This window comes from Neophocaena asiaeorientalis, unplaced genomic scaffold (genome assembly GCF_003031525.2).
Source record: "Neophocaena asiaeorientalis asiaeorientalis breed wild unplaced genomic scaffold, Neophocaena_asiaeorientalis_V1.1 scaffold45, whole genome shotgun sequence".
In the NCBI taxonomy this organism is placed as follows: domain Eukaryota; kingdom Metazoa; phylum Chordata; class Mammalia; order Artiodactyla; family Phocoenidae; genus Neophocaena; species Neophocaena asiaeorientalis.
The window spans coordinates 10,628,424-10,635,825 of NW_020174642.1; the positions used below are offsets into that span (position 1 = coordinate 10,628,424).

Genomic DNA, 7,402 nt, shown 5'->3' on the forward strand with positions numbered 1-7,402 from the left:
AAAAAAAAAAAAATAAAAAAATAAAAAAAAAAATAAAAAAAAAAATTAACACAATGATTATACAGTAGACCAGATACACCTGAAAAGAGAATTAATGAACTGGAAGCTTGACCTGTAACACAAGCAGATAAAGGCTGAAAAATATTAAAGAAAACTTTAGACAAGGAAGATAGAATGAGATGCTGTAATAGATATTTTCTAAGAAGGACAGAATAGAAGGCATGGAAGAGGCAATATTCAAAGATAAGAGAATTTTCCAGACTTGAAAAAAGTGTACAAAACTGTGCTTTGGGGCTTCCCTGGTGGCGCAGTGGTCGAGAATCTGCCTGCTAATGCAGGGGACACGGGTTCAAGCCCTGGTCTGGGAGGATCCCACATGCCGCGGAGCAACTAGGCCCGTGAACCACAACTACGGACCCTGCGCGTCTGGAGCCCGTGCTCCGCAACAAGAGAGGCCGCGATAGTGAGAGGCCCGCACACCGCGATGAAGAGTGGCCCCAGCTTGCCACAACTAGAGAAAGCCCTCGCGCAGAAACGAAGACGCAACACAGCAAAAATAAATAAATAAATTACTAAACTCCTGCCCCCAACATCTTAAAAAAAAACAAAACTGTGCTTTTGTGAGATATTGCGTTTCAAGCTAGTTATAAATAAGAGTGGTTTAAAGATGATAGAGACTGGTTTTCTGTCATGTTAAGACGTCTGGAGATCAGCAGTTGTGGGTCAAATGTGAAATAAGCCTCTTGCCAGTCTCACAACTCCTCAAGGACCCAGGAGTGTCTCTTTGAAATGCAATCACCGAGGAGGTTAATACCCCACCTTCCAGTTCCCTAGGAGGAGAGATGGCCAAACCTCAGCTGGCACCCGACTCCACGACACAAACCCTACCTCCAGTCATAAAGGTAGAAGAAATTGAGCAGTTTCATCTTAGAAATGTGAATATAATGGGTTATAGTTACTCAGCTACATGCAAGAGAAAGATTCCTGCCTTTGCAGTCTCTGTAACAGATTATCTGGGATGCACATCACATCGTAGCTAAATGCTTGTTCAATAATAAAATCGCTTTCTTGTTCTCCTATCTTTATGGAGATGGTTTCTGGATTGGGAGGAGATTTTGTCTTTCTTTCTATTTCCCCAGCATAGTTCTGAGCTAGTAGAGCAGCTGCTCCTCTGATCAGAGCTCCAGGTCCTTTTGTGCTTCTTCTTCAACATCCTTAATATGTGGCATCATGGAAATAAATGAAACCCACTCAAATGAGAAAGCAAAGGCTATTCATTCAGAGCTGGCTGTAGCAAGGGGGTCAGAACTCCCAGGCAGATAGAGGTGGGGGAAAGCTTCACACGGAGAAAACGGAAGGCTCCAGGTGTGCCCTGATGGAGGCTGTCGGTGTGGGAAGCTGCAGGCAGGCTCACTAGAAGTGGGGGTCCTATGTGATTCTTTAGGGGTGCATATTTGGCTTTCTCTGGTTGGTCCCAGGTTGCAAGCAGGAACAAAACTTAGGGAAGCTGTCAGCTATTAATCAAGTCCTGGACATTTGGGGCCCATTGTTGCAAGGGTTATTATTTGGTTTCCTGAACCATTTACTAGAGATAGCAGTCTGAATTCATACATGTCTGACTTACAGCAGTCTGGCTCTAAGATAAAGGGTTGGTTTCCTCTACAGGTCCCTACAGTTTGTGGGTCAGCATTCTTTTTTTATATATGATCTGGCCGTTGTCCACTTACACATTTAGTCTCAGCATTCATCATCAAGGTCACCTCACAGTCCCAATATGGCCACAGTAGATCCAGCCATTGTGACTGCATTCCAGGCAGAAAGAAGGTAGGGAGAAGGGCAAAGAGTATGCCTCCCAGGTGAGTCCCTTTGCAGGACATTTTGTTTGAGGTTCCTCCCAAATACATTTGCTTAGATTTTTCCAGTCCTCCCTACCTTCAGGGAGGCAGGGAAATGTGATTGTTTACTAGGCATAAGGGTGCTCCCCCAAAAGGAGACCTTGTGCTAAAGGAAAAAAACGGAGAACGGATACAGAACAGGCAACCGACAACCTCTTTTATACCTTCAGATTGAAAAAATGGAAGAATAAATCCATCTAAAAAACGTATTTAAGAAAAATGCATCACTGAGCGTAGCCTTGAATGTATTCTTCAATATGAAATATTTGTTTTATGACAATTATTTCATGTTAATAAAGAGCTGGTTGATCAGAACTCTTCATAGTCAAGGTCACAGGCTTAGAACATACTCCCCGTTGCCTTCTCAAAAGGCCCCTTTCTACATCCCTCCATCCCCAGGGCACTGAGAGAGAGACAGAACAGTCTGAATATGCTGATATGAACACAAATTGAAAACTGCTCAACTACAACGGATTGGTTCAAAGAAACCATAAATTCAGGGAATTGGTCATTCGGCAAATTGGCTCTTAAGAGAGTTAATTGGCTTTTAGCAATTGCCGGTGCGCAAAGCGTGAGTTCACGCAGAAGAGCCCATCGTGATGGGTGGGGTGGGGGGAGTCGTCTGTCAAAGGCTCCCAGGGGCTTTCCTGCAGCTCGGAGGGTCCTCCCCACGCTCAGGGGAGGTCCCAAGGGCTGGAAAGTTGACTCCACTGCACGGCAGTCACTCCCTCTGAAGTGGGTAATTTATGTCCTCTGGAAGCAAGGAAATGAGTCCTTTGTACAGCTGAGACCGAGTGTGCTTTTAAGGCGGGGCCCCTTGGCAGCCAGGGAAGCAGGACAAGCCTCGCTGGGGAGAACACTGTCACAGGAGGAAATGGGCCAAAACAGGGGGCATCCCAGCCTCCCCTGCGGCTCCCCGGGGAAGGCAGCTTTCCAGCCAATGCAACCAAAGTTCTCAGGACACGAGAGCGACCCTTATGTGCCTTTCCCTCCCCTGCGAAGGGTCCAGATGCTGCAAATACCCACGTGCACATACACACACGCGCGCGCGCGTGCACCCACCCACAGGCGTACACGTGCCCGCACACACGCACACGTACGCCGCGCTTGCCTGTCCTTCCCTGGGGTTTTCAATTTTCTCGGCTGCTAGGAATGGATTAGGAGGGGCTTTCCATTTCTGCTCGGTGTGATTTGCCCTGCGCTTTGCTCAGCTGCAGTGCCATCCGCACAGCCTGTCCCCCCGAGGTGAGGCGCAGTTTCCCACCTGACTCGGGGAACACTCAGGGTCCTCCTGCCACCAAGTCTCACACAGAAAAAATTTTTTTCAATTCCTCCATCAGAAATGTATTTTTTTCCATTAAGGAATTGTCCATCATTAAAATGCAAAATGGGAAGCAGGAGGGTGTTTCGAGCGGTAACTTTGAATCTACAAAGAAAAAAATCTAAAGTGCTTTATAATCCTGGGAAAACAGGGAAAATGGAAAACCTCAGGGGGAAAAGGAAAGTCTTGTCTGGTCCTGCTTTGATTGAAGGGTTGGAAGCAAGAATACTTAGAAGGCAAAATAGGAAATTAATGGATTGGAAGCTTTTTAAGGGTAAAGAAAAAAAAGTTGATGAGTTGATGCATCATGTACAGTTCAGTGGGGATTAGTCCTCTGATCACACCTGACTGCACTCAACAAGAGGGGGATTTGGAAGGAAGAGATCCCATCATTGTGCAACCTGGAAGGGCCAGAAAGCGCGTTTCTTCGAGCGCCCCTGTGGGGATTTCATTGGGAAACTGCTGGCTCGCTGTGAGGAGGGGCCTCGGGGGTGGTGATAAGGAGGGCGCTTGCGTGGAAGGTGGCGAAGACGGGCTCCCATGGCACCAGCCACAGGCTTTCCGATGCCCAGTCGGCCACGGGGTGGCAATTTCCGCTAGACCAGCAGGGACCATGGGCTTTGCCTCGGAAGCCAGGCGGCCAGGTCCAAATTCAGGATGGATTATTGCTAACCTCTGGGGCCTCAGCTGCCCTGCTTTAAAGGAGGGGTCAGCACGACATTCATCTGGTCGTGAGGGTTAAATAAGAGTTCATGAAAGCCCACTGGAGGAGTTCAAAGAGTTCCAGGTTGCACCCATCCACACACCAGAAGGTGATGTGCCTCAGCCCCATGGGGACAGAAGCCCCTGGGCTCAGGACCCCTCTGGACCTTGCCCGGGCTACCTCGTCATCTGGCCGTTCAGCTGCATCCCTTATGATAAACTGGCAAATGTAAGTAAAGCATCCCTGAGTCCTGTGAACTGTCCTTGCAAATTATCAAACCAAAAAGGGGGTTGCGGGACCCCCTGATTTGTAGCCAAGCCAGACAAGCTTGCAGGACCTGGGGACCCACTCCTTGGGGTCCGCGTCCACCGTGGGGGCCGTCTCGTGGGGCCGAGCCCTCAGCCTGTGAGGTCTGCACTAACTCTGGATACTTGGCATCAGGACAGTTGAATTACAGGACAGCTGGTGTCAGGGTTGGAGAACCGGCTGGAGTGGGGAATAAACCCACACATTTGGTGTCAGAGCGAAGAGTAGTGAGTTGAAAACAGAAGTTTCCTTTTACGTAGAGACTGAAAGCAGTCTGGCGGTTGCCAGCGGCTAGGGGTTTGGGGACGGAGAGTGACTGCTTAGGGGGTGTGAGGGTCTCTTTTGGGTGATGAAATATTTGGAACTAGAGGAGGTGGCGATTGCTCAGCACTGAATTGTACTCTTTCAAATGGTTAATGAATATATATATTTTTAATGAGTCGTGGTCTCTGCTCTCAAGACTCAATCTAGTTGAGAAGAAAAAGCATAGCTTCATCACAGTTTGTCACTGCAGGAAGCAAGGGGGAAGAACACCAATTCCAGCCCATTCTCAGCTGCAACCTCCATCCCTCCTCTTGACCCGACCTCCCCCATCACTTGGTCCTAAGATTAACCTAGAACAGAGCATTCCAAGGTGCCCACAGAGCTTCCCAGGCAATAACCCCCTCACCCTGACTCACCCCTTCCCGACACCTGCTTGCAGGTATGTTGTTCCTCATTTTCTGGATTAAGATTTTTTTTATTCCATTTTTTCTCTCTACTCTTTAAGAGTTACGTACTTACTCGACGTCTAGTCTTTCAGTGGCGCCATTATGTTTTTAACTGTATACTCAGACTAACGAAATCTAAAGTGGTTAACTCTGCCCTCCAGCAAAATGCAGACATCTCAGGATCTTACACTCCGATTGCCCCCTTTCGTGTGTCATTTTTGCCCAGTGTTTTGGGGTCTACCTGTGTGCTTTAACAGCCCAAAGTAGACTTTGACCGTTATCCTTATTTTTCGAAGTCAATACTTGTGTATATTTACCAAATCCTCTGCTCACTTCTGTACCTGGCTGTCCAGCTCCTTTCATGGTAAACTCCCTTTGTTTTCTCTTGTTTGAAAATGTCTTTGTTTCCTGCACGCTTGTGAAGGATAATTTAGCCCAGGACCTACAGCCCTAGGTTGGCACTTATTTCCTTCTCTCAGCATTTTGTTCTGCTACGTTCTCGCCATATACGTTGCTGTTGAGATGTCCGCTGTTAGACCATCACCATCCAGGTTATTTAGCTTTCCTCTCGGCGTGCTTTAAGACTGGTACATGGGCGAAGTGGGAAAGCCACAGAGGAGTGAGGCAGAGATCAGGCAAGAGACGTTTAAGATGAACACAAGGGCTTCCCTGGTGGCGCAGTGGTTGAGAGTCCACTTGCCGATGCAGGGGACACGGGTTCGTGCCCCAGTCTGGGAAGATCCCACATGCCGCGGAGCGGCTGGGCCCGTGAGCCATGGCCGCTGAGCCTGCGCGTCCGGAGCCTGTGCTCCGCAACGGGAGAGGCCACAACAGTGAGAGGCCCGCGTGCCGAAGAAAAAAAAAAAAAAAAAAAGCAATTATTGCTAAGGAGGTACTTACTTCTGTCATTTTGCTACTTGTTTTCTATATGCCCTATAGCTTTTTTGTCCCTGATCTCCTGCATTACTGAGGTCTTTCGTGTTTAGTTGATTTCTTGGCATGAAATGTTTAAATTCCTTTCTCATCCCCTTTGGTGTATATCCTGTAGCTACTTTCTTTGTGATTACCATGACGATTACACTTAGCATCCTAAAGCTGTAACACTCTAATTTGAATTTGTAGCAGCTTAACTTCAATAACATACAAAAATTCTGCTCCCTTACAGCTCCATCCATCCCCACTCCTTTTCCTTGTCAATTTCACAAAAAATTACATCTTTATACATTGTGTCTCACAGGGCCCTCAGGCTCTGCTCACTTTTCTTCAATCTTTTTTTTTTCCTCTTTGTCAGACTTGATCATTTCAACTGTCTTACCTACAAGAGCACTGATTCTTTCTTCTGCTCAAATATACCTTTGAATTCATCTAGTGAACTTTTCATTTCAGTTGTAAGCTCCAGAATTTATTTTTGGCTTCTTTTTAGGTTTTCTTTATTGGTCTCGATTTAGGTCTACTTATTGATATTTCCATTTTGTTTGCATATCATTTTCTTGCCTCTCTCCACATCCTCCTCTAGTCCTTTGAGCCATCTTTAAGGCAGTTGCTTTAAAGTCTTTGTTTAGTAGATCTGCCCTCAGGTCTCTCAGAGACAGTTCCTGTTGATTTTATTTTTTTCCTTTGAATGGACCCTGTGTCCCTGTTTCTTTGAATACCTTGTAATTTTTGGCTGAAAACTGGACATTTGGATCTAATAATGTGGTAGCTCTGAAAATCAGATTCTTCCCTCTTTCCCCGTGTTTGCTGGGTTTTGTTGTTGGGGTTTTTTTGGAGTATAGTTTCTTTACAATGTTGTGTTACTTTATGCTATACCACACGTATACATGTATCCCCTCTAAAAATATGGAACGCTTCACGAATTTGCATGTCATCCTTGCTCAGGGGCCATGCTGATCTTCTCTGTACCATTCCAATTTTAGTATATGTACTGTCGAAGCAAGCACTGTGTGTGTGTGTGTGTGTGTGTGTGTGTGTGTGTGTGTGTTTAATTGCTGTAGGCTGTCTCTATGCTGTGCCTGAGGCGTAAACTTAATCTTCTCAGGTCTTTTCTGAGCCTTTCCCTGGGTATATACAGTTACTTTCTAGTTTTCCCCATATATGCAGTTGTTTTGGGATGTTCTAATCTTTAATGTCTGGCTCCAAAAGAGGAAAAAGCAAAAAACGAAGGATAAAAAAAAAGATGCCAGCCCTTTAAGTGCTCTGGCGGTCACATCGGCCTGAGGGGGAGGGCCTGGCAGCGATGGGGGAGGTACAACTATGGCTCCACCCCCATGGGCCCCTCTGGGATCGGAAGCAGCAGCCTGCCGTCAGATCACGGTCCCCTGTATTTGGGGGCAGAGTCCCGTTTCCCACCCTAACTCTCACAACCTATGCAGGTGGCTGCCCTGGGCTGGTGATGGGGGCTGAGCAGCCACTACTGTTCAAGAGCTGACTTTTACCAAAAAAACCCGCAATTTACAACCCAGCCCTT

General features: G+C 46.9%; 1 non-coding gene across 1 annotated transcript; it reads right to left on the reverse strand.

The window, feature by feature from the left end:
• Window positions 1-6,768: 6,768 nt before the first annotated feature.
• LOC112408699 (U6 spliceosomal RNA) lies at window positions 6,769-6,875 on the reverse strand. Its single transcript, XR_003004984.1, has one exon. It is a non-coding gene; the product is annotated as a U6 spliceosomal RNA (small nuclear RNA).
• Between the last annotated feature and the right edge of the window lie 527 nt (window positions 6,876-7,402).